The sequence below is a fragment of the Eretmochelys imbricata genome, chromosome 13 (genome assembly GCF_965152235.1).
Source record: "Eretmochelys imbricata isolate rEreImb1 chromosome 13, rEreImb1.hap1, whole genome shotgun sequence".
NCBI classification, from domain to species: Eukaryota; Metazoa; Chordata; order Testudines; family Cheloniidae; genus Eretmochelys; species Eretmochelys imbricata.
Window position 1 is genome coordinate 14,249,699 of NC_135584.1, and position 12,404 is coordinate 14,262,102.

Here is a 12,404-nt window from a genome sequence, read left to right on the forward strand (position 1 = left end):
CAACCTAAGGGTTGGCAGCCCTTAGGTAAAGCAATATATTTGATAGAAACTAGCAGGAATTATGAAAATGAAGCTGCATTTTCTATGGTTCTTTGTGGTACATACAAAAAGGCGGGGCCCTATCTAGTTTTATTTACCAGAGGAACTACACTGAATCATTGTATTGTGAATAACTGCCCCCCCCGGGCTACGGTTCAAATTTAGATGCCAAAAATGAAATGCTTCCAAATAAGTAGATACTGATTAAATGAAGCCCATGAGCTTCTTTGTCTATGATTTCTCTGCTGGGCAGAAGAATTGGAGACATAGTTTCTGTATGCCACTAACATTGAACATTTGTGGTGCTTACTACTTCACAGATGAAGCAAGCGTGATTTGCTTGTTTCACTTCACATCCAAGACAGTTTAAAGCAGTTGTCTGGGTTTATTATTTTCCTATGGCATTGGATGAATCAGGTATTTGTAATAAAAGGAAGCCTGTAAAGTGGGGAAAGAGATATCTGAGAGGTTTCATATTGTTACAGAAACCATATCCACTTTCTGAATATGTCTGGCTCAATGGAGATGCAGAGCAAGATGCATACTGAGCCTCAAGATGGGATAAGAAGAGAAACAGCTGAATCAAAGAGACAAATCCATTAAGTTGTAAATTCACTGACGTCAGTGGGAGTTGTACCAGAAATTCACTTTAAGCCAAGTTGTCAATTTTTTAATAAATAAGTAACCTAGTCTACTGTGTAAGAGGAAAGAAGGGAAATGTAGATCTGTTCCTGAACATTAACTCTCATTGAAGATTTATGGGCCAAAATTCCATTAGGACTAATAAGTGAGATTCTGCTCTCTACAGATGGCCAGCACAAAGCCTCTGCACTAGGGGAGTCTCACTAAAGTCTTCTCCTGAGGGATTCAATTGGACTCAAGTAGTGCAGAGGCCTTCTGCACTGTGGTGAGTTCCATCCAGTATAAATATCAGCTGCCCTCACACACCACAACCCCGTCCAAATATGACAGGCCCAGGCAACTCCCTCCATTTGTTTCTTCTCTTTTTTTTTAACCTCTGTCAATCTGAAGGGAGACTGAAGGGGTATGAGGACATGTCAAGATCCTTCCTGGCATGTGGGACCTCCTTGAGCCTGCAAAAAGGGCTTGACCATCCTACCTAATGTTTCTTGTGGCCCTCAAAATTTGGAACAAAAATAAACACTATTACTGCAAGACAAGAGTCCCACACGTGCTCTGGCACCAGCCCCACTCCAGCCTTGGGTTTATTGTGTTCCTCACCATCCAAATGGTGTTGGTTGATCAGAGTGGAAATTTGCCCCAGTGGTAGACAGGGACTATAGAGAGCTCTGCATATCTCTGTGCAGACCTAACATAGACTGCAGCAGATATGGGTGACCCTTAGAAATTTCTGAGTATAGTTGGGCCTTCACCACATGCATGACTCTAAAGACCCCTGAACTTTTGAGGTCTTTGAAACCTGGACTCAAATTTTGCTGCATGGGCCCATCTTTGCCTAATTTTGAACTATCCAGACTTCCTGATTCTGCAAACTTTGGCTGGAAGTCTTATGAGAACAAGATTTGTTGTGAGATTTCTGGTCTTGCCTGCTTCCAGCTGGGATAGAAATATCATGAGCTAACTGAAACCAAATAAAGGGACAATGAAAAATAAGAGAAATTGGAGAAATTGCCCAAGTTTTACAAAGCTCAGGAAAAAAATTGTTTTGAATTTTGTCTGAAAGCCCTGTCTTGCTTTTTATTTAATCCAAAGCAGTGTTTGTCTAGCTTTAGAAGTTGCTTGATTTTTCTCAGACAAGTTGAAAAATATTTGCATTTTTCGCTAAACAGGTGTTATTTTCAAATGTTTTGTTTTCTCGGTAGGAAACAAGACATATTGTAATTGCTTCATAATAAAATCCCTGGCTTGGCTTTAATGATTGAAATAATGCATTGCACCAGTCTACAACTCCCTGTCGGGTGTTCATGTTCATTCATGTTCCCTCGCTCTCTCTCATTGTAATGTAGCTGATTTAAAAATACATGAAAATGTATCTTTTGTCTCCATTAATGAACTAGTTGTTGTCAAAGGAAGGTTGATTGTCATGGAAGAATTATTTTATCTTATCTCATATGTGGCAGGCATGGTCAAAATTAGGCTAATTAAAAATATGAACCAGGTTCTCAGCTGGTGTGAATTAACTCTTCATTGATTCCAGTGAAATGATGCTAAATTACACCACCTGAGCTTCTGATGCTATATTCTGTTAATTTAAAATAATCTTTGGACCCAGTTCTTCTCCCACATACACTGTTTTACAGTCATTGAAGTGTATCTTGTTTACGTGGGTATAAACCAGTGGGAAATTAGGCCCTTTGTCTTTTGAAAATCTCACTCTTCTCTCTGTTTGAGAAATGGGTACTGTAGGTCAAATCTGAACCTTACATTGGTGCAAACTCCATAAAAACTCCATTGATTTGACCAGGGAGAACTGAATTCAATGGAGTTACTAGAGATATAAATGGGTGTCACTGAGAACAGAATATTTATATTTATATTTTATTTTTAGATGTTTTTAAAAATATTAAATTACCTGTTTGGTTTGAATGATTATCCCTTACCAGCAAAAGATTTGTGTCACTTCCTTAGGTTTTCTTGATAGAGGAATATATTATATTTCCTTTAACCAGGAATCTTGGTGACCTAATCAGCTGAGGCCAAAGGAGTGCATAAAGGCACAAAATGATTTCCCCCCTCATAGGTTAGCCTGAAACTCAAGTTGTTTTGGAGATATTGCTTGTTGGTTTTTATTTTTACTTTATCAATTCCTTTTGCATACTTAACGTATTGCTCTCTTTCCTTAGTTGTTAGAGAGCAGAAGCTAGTAGCAGTTCAAAATAAGTGTGTGTAATTCACACCAATGTGTAGTGCTTCTTTTGAACTAACAAACAGAAACAATCAACAAACAGATCCAGTTACTTCTCCCTTTCCAGCAGGACTCCCTGGAATCTAAAATGCTTGTCTCTAAAAGGAGCTTTCACTTCAAAATATAACTAATGAAGTGACTGTCAACAGACTGCAGTGCTAATGCTTTAATTAGAGCTCGGTAAACAGTGCAAAATAATATCTGTGAATGCTTGTTTAACTCTCCAAATTAATTCACTTCTGCTGCGTTTGGCCCTATTTTGTGATCACTTTCCAGGAATATTCTCACAAATGGCTGGAATGTTTGCCAACGTAGCCTTTCTATATTTTAAGCAAATGGTGAATATTAATGGAAAAGCAAATTTTGCATTTGTAATTACAAGTATTTGCACTGGAAACCTGATTCCAGGACTGGAACGTATCTAGGCATAGAAATATACCACATGGCCATTTTGAATATAGAATGATTACAAACAAGCTGCAGGCTAAGAAGAATTCAGGGAAATTAGTCAGTAAATTATCTCAAATAATGGATACATTCTGGAGGGGAAAATCACAATTTGAAGTAGTTACAGTTTTGAGGTCATAGATGTATCAGCAAAAGACCTGCCTCTGTTACTGAGATGGGAGGCTTCATCTATTGACAGTATAGCCAGCAAGCTGTCCAGCAGGTATGATAAGCATGTACTAAACAGCAACCTTCAGCACTGAGTCATTAGCATGGAATTTGCAGAGCAAACAGTACCTGAAGGGTGCGTGCCATAAAGAAGGAAAATGAATATTTGGGTGGAGAAGGTGGTTATAATGTATTGCCCAGGCCTTATCGAGTCCCTGAAGCGCTTTGTCAACCTCCACTACAGAATGTACTACTGGCAAAGTTGCATGGGAGTCGAGGGTCAGGATATCACTGAACTCTGGTCTTTTTATCCTGCCTCAAGGGGCCAAAGCAACATAAAGGGGCTTTAAAAGGAAAGATCCCTTGTATAGTAACTAGGAAAAACAGGCACAGCTGATTTCTGAGGAGCCCCTTGAAAGTCCTAATGTAGCAGGCATGCTCGGGTGGGGCTAGGGTTGGGACGTGCATCAAACGCTGGGCCATAGCATATAGCACTATAGAGGTTCTGGACAGCGCCACTTCCCACAAGCCGGCAGGGACAGGCTGCAATAACTTAAACAGAACCTTTTTAAGTTACACAGGGGCCACCCAAAATCAGAAGGACACAAAAGTGGCTTAAAGCCATTCTACTTCTCCCACTGGGCTATTGAGTTCTGCCATGTGCCTCTTAAGCAGTAGAGATCAAAATCACACTCAGCTGCATTTTTTTTTAAATTAAAAAATTGCAAAAGAGGAACTCATTAATTAATACTTATGCATTAAAAGAAAATACAGCTTGGTTTGTTAGCTAGGAAATGCATGGCCCAAGAAAAATAGAAAAGTCGAGTCCTATGCAGGGTGGAGATTAGACTCAGATAGAGAGCACCAAGCTCAAGCTACCATGTGAGAATAATACAGAAGGCAAAGTATAGGATTTACGTTAAACGTAAGAAAGGATGCTCAGGAAATGAAACAAAGCCTTATAGCCAGCTCATTACATCAGGCCCAAAAATAAATTACATTTTCAGTTTCACTGCATTTTGTATAGTGCTAACATAAAAGAAAACACTGAACTGAAAACTCCAGGGTACTGGTACAACACCAATTACTGAATCGTAGGAAGGCCTGAAAGTCTTGTAAGTCAGAGGAAGGATTCAGAGCTTAGACATTAACTTATGCACAAACCACCATTACCACTTTAAGTTTTTATAGGAAAAGAAACAGGTAACAGTATCTTACAGGAAGCAGAACAGTACTTTCCAACTAACAAAGAAGCAAAAAAGCTGTAAAATACGGTTATAAGAGGCTGAGAAAATTATTATTTTAAATAATAAAAATAGAATGGTATCTCTGTAATAGTGAGGCTAGTGGGTGGATTTCATTTTATTCCTTCAAACAAGGTATTTACCTTGAAATACTATTCTAAGGATTGGGCTTGCTCTCTGCAAAGTCTGTTTTCTCTCTTTTTAAGGAATTTAAGCTCAGTCACATTGGTGTAAATCAGGAGTAACTCTTGAATTTTGTGAAATTAATTCTAATTTACCCCAGTGTAACTGACAGCAGAATTTTGACTTATAAATCCAGAAAGCTCAGTCAATGTAATTTATGGCTATAGGAATATCACCATGTATTCAAGACAAATAAAGTTGATAAAATTGTTCTCCCTATAATTTATTATTATACAAATTGTAGAGTCCGCCTTTTAAAACTAATCACAGAACATAGTGTCATTTTTAATTTTTATTATTGCTTTGTTGAGTACAGAGGAAGACAGGCCCAATCCCTAGAGGAGAATGTAATTTAATGTAAAATCATTCAAAGTTTATTGACCATCCATAACCAATTCTGTCCTTTCATTGTCTTTTGTTTTGGACAGTACATCCCTGGTGCCAATGGGCGTTGAGGCACACCCCAAGCCTGTACCAGGGCAGAACATTTATGTATCTTGACATTGACAGGTTTCCTGTCTGCCTATGCCAAACGCTGAATTATACTGTTAAAAGGTATTGTGGGATGTATACTTTAGCATAAGTAAAGTAAGTAGAATACAATGTAGCATGACTTGCCAATAGACTCATTTAATAACTACTATATACTATATTAATAAGTGTATAATATATACTATATTAATAGCATTGGCAGTTCTCACAAAAGAAAAATCAAATCATTTATAACTCCTGATTTCTGGGGATGTTCTTACTGTGTTTTGTGGGATTGCTGCTTTGCAGCTCCAAACTGAACAATAATCCCAACAGGTTCATCCATTACTAAAAGAAATCTACTTTGACCTTTCTCGGCACTGTATTATAAAAGTTAATGTGGGATGAAATACCACCCTGTGAACGGACTCTAAATCCTACTTACAATCCAAGTCAACATTTCAGAGCCTTTTTCTACAACCTGACGAGAAACTATAAAAAGAAACCATTTGGGATATCCAAAGTCAGGGATCATAGACCAATGTCCTTTCTGTCTTAATCTTAGGTACCTACATGGCCCCCATTATTATTGTGTCTGAATGACTCTCAATACCCCAGGGAAGTAGGGAAGTACTAATATTCCCATATTACAGATGGGAAACAGAGACATGAGGCTTGTCTACATGGTGTGTTAGTCTGCACTACTGGAGGTGTAAATTCCATTGTACACCAGTGTGTGGTGCACTAACTGTCTGCGTGAACCCTGCTGGCTCACACTTAAAGTTCCCTGGTGAGCTTTGATGTAGTCCCAGTACAGCAACATGCACTGGGGAGCTTTAAGTGTGAGCCAGTAGGGTTCACACAGACAGTTAGTGCACCACACACTAGTGTGCACTAGAATTTACAGCCTGGCTGGTGTGGACTAATGCAGTGGTTCTCAACCAGGGGTCTGGGGCCCACTGGGGAGCCCCCAAGCAGGTTTCAGGGGATCTGCCAAGCAGGGACGGTATTAGACTTTCTGTCCTGGGCCACAGCAAGCCAAAGTCTGACCACATGGGGTTGAAGCCTGGGGTTCCGAGCCCCGCCACCCAGGGCTGAAGCCAAAGCCTGAGCGACTTAGCTTCACAGGGCCCCTTGTGGCGTGGGGCCCCAGGCAAATGCATGCTTGCTACCCCCTAATGCTGGCCCTGCCTTTTACATGCAGAAAAACATTGTGGCACAGGTGGGTCATGGAGTTTTTATAGCAGGTTGGGGGGGACCTCAGAAAGAACCCCTGGACTAATGCATCATTTCAACAAGCCCTAAGACTCAAATCCTCAAAAGATATGTAGGTGCCTAACTCCCATTGCAGTCCAACTTCCTATTGTTCCCTGTTCCTTTTTCAATAGAAAACTTAGGTAAAATGGTGAGAGGTTTGTGTAAATTACTGTCTGAGCAATGAATCCCTCCTGCGCCTAAGTGACTTGCCCAAGGTCATACAGGAGGTCTGTGGCAGAGTAGGGAAGGCTCTGAGTTACCCAGGAAAGAATTTTCTGTAGTATCTGGCTGGTGAATCTTGCCCATATGCTCACAGTTTAGCTAATCACCATATTTGGGGTCGGGAAGGAATTTTCCTCCAGGGCAGATTGGAAGAGGCCCTGGAGGTTTTTTGCCTTCCTCTGTAGCATGGGGCATGGGTCACTTGCTGGAGGATTCTCTGCTCCTTGAAGTCTTTAAGCCACGATTTGAGGACTTCAATAGCTCAGACATAGGTGAGAGGTTTTTCGCAGGAGTGGGTGGGTGAAATTCTGTGGCCTGCGTTGTGCAGGAGGTCAGATTAGATGATCATAATGGTCCCTTATGACCTTAGTATCTATGAATCTCCAGAATCCCAGGCAAGTAACCAGTGGCCCATACTTCCTCTTGAAGTTTAATGGTATGAAGAATATAACTGTTTAAATATTGAATATGTTATTGGGTATTAACCCCTTATGAGTTATCAGGGTTTCGAGAAGAGAAGTCTTCTATAAAAGATTTCGGTTTTCTATGTCCAGTGCCCTCCCCCAACCCATGCATGGAGTCCCTACTACAGAGCCCAATTGTTCATACTTTGCAATGAAAGTAAGAATTTGACCCTTTATTGCTTTGTGTGTAAGTTTAAAAGCTTTTGCATTCCATTGAAACATCCTGCACGGAAAAACTAAATACAGCCAAGCATCGGTATGTCAACCAAGATGTGAAATAAAACTGTAAGTTAACAGAATCACAGCAGCAGTTTGGAAACTATCTTTGTAGTTATAGGAGTGACATTTCCTTTATGATGTCATGGCAGCAATGGAGTGGATTTTGCAGTTTGTACAGCAGCTCCAGTGTTCTCTTTCAGCTTTTATTTACAAAGCACAGTCAGAAGGAGTTTCATTTTCTGGAGTGAAGTATTTTAAAATAAGATCTGAAAGTTAAATCATCATTATAGCATGTAAAGCATAATATGAAAGGTCTGAACCTTACAGGGCTGAAGGAAAATAAGTAACTTTCAAATGCATTTTTGTAAGTATAACACACAAAATAGATCTTGACAGGATGAGGGTAGTCATTTTCCTGTCTCATTCATCATGCTGAAACAACAGGCCAGGCCTGTAATTCAGAAGCTATAGCGGCATATCTACAGTATACAATGCTATAGGAAATAGAGAGAGAGAGAGTGTAGTTTGGTCTACACTTGAAAGTTATATCAGCATAGCTATGTCAGTCAGGATGTGAAAAAAAAAATACCCCTGACCGATGAGGCTGTGCAGCCATAACCCACAGCATAGACACAGTTATGTTGATGGAAGAGAGCTTCTGTCAATGTAGCTATCATCATTCAGGGAGGTGATGTTCCTACACCAACAGAAAAACCTCTTCTGCATCTACAATACAGAGCTATGCTGGCATAGCTATTCCGGTATGGATCTCGGTAGCATACACAAACCCTGTGACTCAGGCTGAGGGGTTTTAGAAAATAGGTATAATATGACAAAAGCACATGCAATTGTGCATCCAATATGTACACACACATCTAGTAACAGCACTCAAAATGGCTATAGGGATTTCATCTATCAGTCACTGGTTAGAAGCATGGGGTGAAATCCTGACCCGGTTAAAGGCAATGAGAACACTCTCATTGATTTCAGGAGGGTAAGAATTTCACCTGTGATGATCAATTAACACAGAAGCTCTGACAATTGCAGTACTGGGTTGTGCAAATTAGGCACACAAATGTACAACCTATAAAGTGCACACAAAGTTCTGACTGAGAATAGTGGATCAACATGTATGTAATGCAAAGTGTGAATGCGGTAGTAAGGGGTAATTATATAATAACATCTACATTTAAAAAATAATTCACAGATCTGACCTGAGTTCCAAAGCCAGCACATATCTAGCATTTAAAAACAATTAGATTTGATTAATATTTGTAAGTATAAAGAAACCCTGATGTGATAACTGTATACAAAGTTCCACCTCCAGGTCAAGTTAATGGAAATACTTTAAAAACTTTGAAAATTATAAAAGGGGGTTCTAGGGTATGTGCACACACATATGCAATTGTACAGGATTCCTTCCTCGTAATAATTATAACCAAATTATTATAAAAATATCATTCCTAATAGCAGGCTAAGAACTCCAGACAAGGCACCTTATAATTTCTTCAGGAACACTGTGGGATGCCTAATTAAAATGTGTATTAGCAACATTGCTCAGGTAAAATGAGAGATTTCATATGCAGTTGTCATCACTGAAAATTAGATGTGCATTTTGTACCTGCCTATTTTAAAAAAATTTGGCTCTGTAATTGCGTTTATAAAATAGGTTTGATATTATTTTTAAATTGGAAGTTTTATTTAACTTTCCTAAATTTTTCTGACTCTAAATTACCTACTCTTAAATTGTACAGTCCAGTGACCAATGAATAAAAGTACCTCACTACTGTAAGTATAATGTTGTAAAGCATGGAATATTCAACAAATTAATCCCTCTGAATGGCTGATTATCTCTTAATATTTTCTAACAGACAGCAGCACTTCTTTCCTTCCCTCCAGTATTTGGCATTTCCTCCCAGGATGGAATTGTTATCGCTAGAGAAACTAAACCCCCTGCACAGAAAGCGCTTGAGAGAAAACTCATTCGGGCTGCAGCTGTAACAGCAGTAGCTGTAATAGGATTCCAAATGCTAATCTTTGAAAGATGAGCTCCTTGAAGCTAAGTCATTGCCTTACTGAGCCACTCTTCCAGCTCATGCAATGATCCGTTTCCTTCTAGCAAAGAAATGGTGAATTGATTGTGTGTATTCATAATGCAGATCAAATAGAAATACAGATTAAAATTATTACTATCAATTAACTGTTTAATTAACTTTCATACATTTAAATTCTGTTCACAGAGTAATTTTTAAACACATTTTAGATGCACACAGGAATTTCTAGAAGAGGAACATTGCAATTAAATGTAATGCTGGAAAAAGTTACGATTGTGAACATCTAATCTTGATTCCTATCAAAATACCGTTCATCCCATTGAAAAAGGAAAAAAATGCCCAGGAAAAAAAATAGATCAGACAAACCCATGTTTAGCAATATATTACAATCTGTTTCAATGCATGCTAGGAAATCTGAGGCTAATTTCTCTGAACTAATATACGGTCCAATCCTGTCATACTTACATTGGAGGGTGCTGTTAGGGGTATTATTGCAATTAATGGGATTACTTGTGTGGGAAGGTGCTATGCAGTGTGAATCAGGATGGCAAAATTTTGCCTGTAGATACGTAGGGCACAGTTGTGACCATGGCTATGTACCTGAGCAGGGGAGTAAGGAGGTCAATACACACATTACCAATGGTAGCATGGGGTGGGGAGAGACAACTTGCACTGGGTCGCTACTCCCACTTCCATGCAGGTTGGCAGGGAATGGGTGGGCAAGAGCAGGATTAGAAGAGCCTTGGTTCTGCCCCTCAAGTGTGCTCTCTGGAGCAGTGGAGCTGGAGCAGCAGGGGAAGTTATCTGTAGGTACAGGGCTGGCTCAAATTACCTTTCTCCTGGAGCTTGGGGAGAACCAGTAACCAGACTGACTATGCCTGGTCCTGAGGCAGTGTGACTATGCCCTCGGGGCTTGTAGCAAAGCTGCAGCTGAACCCTTAATGGGTCCAAATGATCAAAACAAAATAGTAAGAAAGGGCAGCGTTGGCAGTAGGGATGAACAATTATAGAGCTCCTGTGGGCCCTTCACATGCATGGTGCAGAGAGCCTACAGCCACTTGTCATTCACCAGCTGAAGGAACAGTCATGGGGAAGGGGGGGTTGTGCTGTAGAGCCTTTGAGATGGGGTGGGGGGGTGAAATAGATTTCTTCCCCTGTAACCCTCCCGCACCAGTCTCCATGCATTTCACCCACAAAAGTTGCATTATATCCAGACAATCAGGACTATTTACTGCAGATTATTCATGCACTTCGCCAGCCCCGTTTTCAAAAATCCAGATGATGTGCTTTATACCATGGGCACCCGCGTGTGCATGTTACCGTTCCCCTCTGTGCCCAGGGCACGGAGGATAGCAGTTGTTACAGCCTATAGCAATAGAGCCGTGGTGCTTTAGCTCAAACTGCAGCAGCTCATGCTTTTTAGGTCCCCAATTCAATCCCCAGTGTGTAAACTAAGAGGAGGTCACCATATAGGCTCGTACATTAAAAGTAACTCTATACAATGTACATAAATATTGCATGAATGTCTATAAATCGATGTGACACATTTGCAGCAGTTGCTTTGTACAATATTTTAAATTATATTCACTTTGTTGGCAATGTAAACAACAGGTCATGTCTAAATGTCAACGTCTAGTGTAACTACTTTCGTTTTAGTTCAGTGTTTAAGGGGCTGAATGCAAAGTAAGATGCGTTTATGATGTTATGCATCATTCTGCAATTGGCTGTAAAATGCTGCAAAGGCTGGGTTCAGATCAAATTATTCAGGTTATTTCCATGAGAATAGCTTGGTCTCTAAGACAGAAAGGAAGATGCTTCTCTATATGGTGACTGTGAGTTCCGAATTAATTAACATTTCTTTAGTGCACAGGAGAAAGTCCTTTTGGGGGGGAGGTTCTACCTGGGCAGGAGCGTTATAACAATTTGTATAGCGGGGTGCTGAGAGCCACTGATCAAACTGTAAACCCCGTATATGATGGAAACCACTTCAAGCCAGGGAGTGCAGGAGCACACCTAGTTCCAGCACCTATGTACCTGCGCAGTTATAAAAGAGAGAGCAGTCAGCCAAGGAAATGCACGTTTAGCCCATACCCGGGTGGGATCTGAAGCATCCATACATCAATGAGGCACCTATGTTCCTCCTGGTTGTGTTCTCTGTATTGTGAAGTTTGCTTGAACACGATAAGCTCTCAGAGGTGTGGCCCTACGTAGACTGTGGAATGAGGCATTCATAGACACAATTTTTCATTAATACTTTAGAGCTCATTTGGACCCCAGTCCTGCTAAATGCAGAGCACCTCTTGCAAATTGCTGAGCACGTATTAACTTTCATGAATTCCAGTGGAAGTTGAGCACACGCAGGAGGTGTTCTAGACCCTATAGGATCAGGATCTTGGTAAGATAATGGATCTGATTCTCCATTACCTTGCAGCTCATGTAGTTCTTTACACCTGTGCAAAGTGGGGGGAGGGGGATGGAAGAGCACTACTGATATGATTGAGTTGAGAATTCTGAGTCTGATGTCTTTCATCCACCCCAGATTTCCTTTGCACTGGTGAGAGTGACTAATCCCGGTGAAAGCCAGTGAAGAATTAGACCCACTATTGTTTTCACAAGTTATTTAATCTTATTCCCATTTCTGTTTACAAACCCCTGGGCCTGATCCTCCTCTCACTCATGCCCATTTTAGAGAAGTATAACTGACTTTAATGAAATTACTCCCGATTTATACCACTGTAAGTGTTCACAT

General features: G+C 40.2%; 1 protein-coding gene across 1 annotated transcript in view; it reads left to right on the forward strand.

The window, feature by feature from the left end:
• The window catches only part of BCAS1 (brain enriched myelin associated protein 1), a 78,688-nt gene that overhangs the window by 42,446 nt on the left and 23,838 nt on the right, over positions 1 to 12,404 (forward strand). The window lies entirely within an intron of this gene.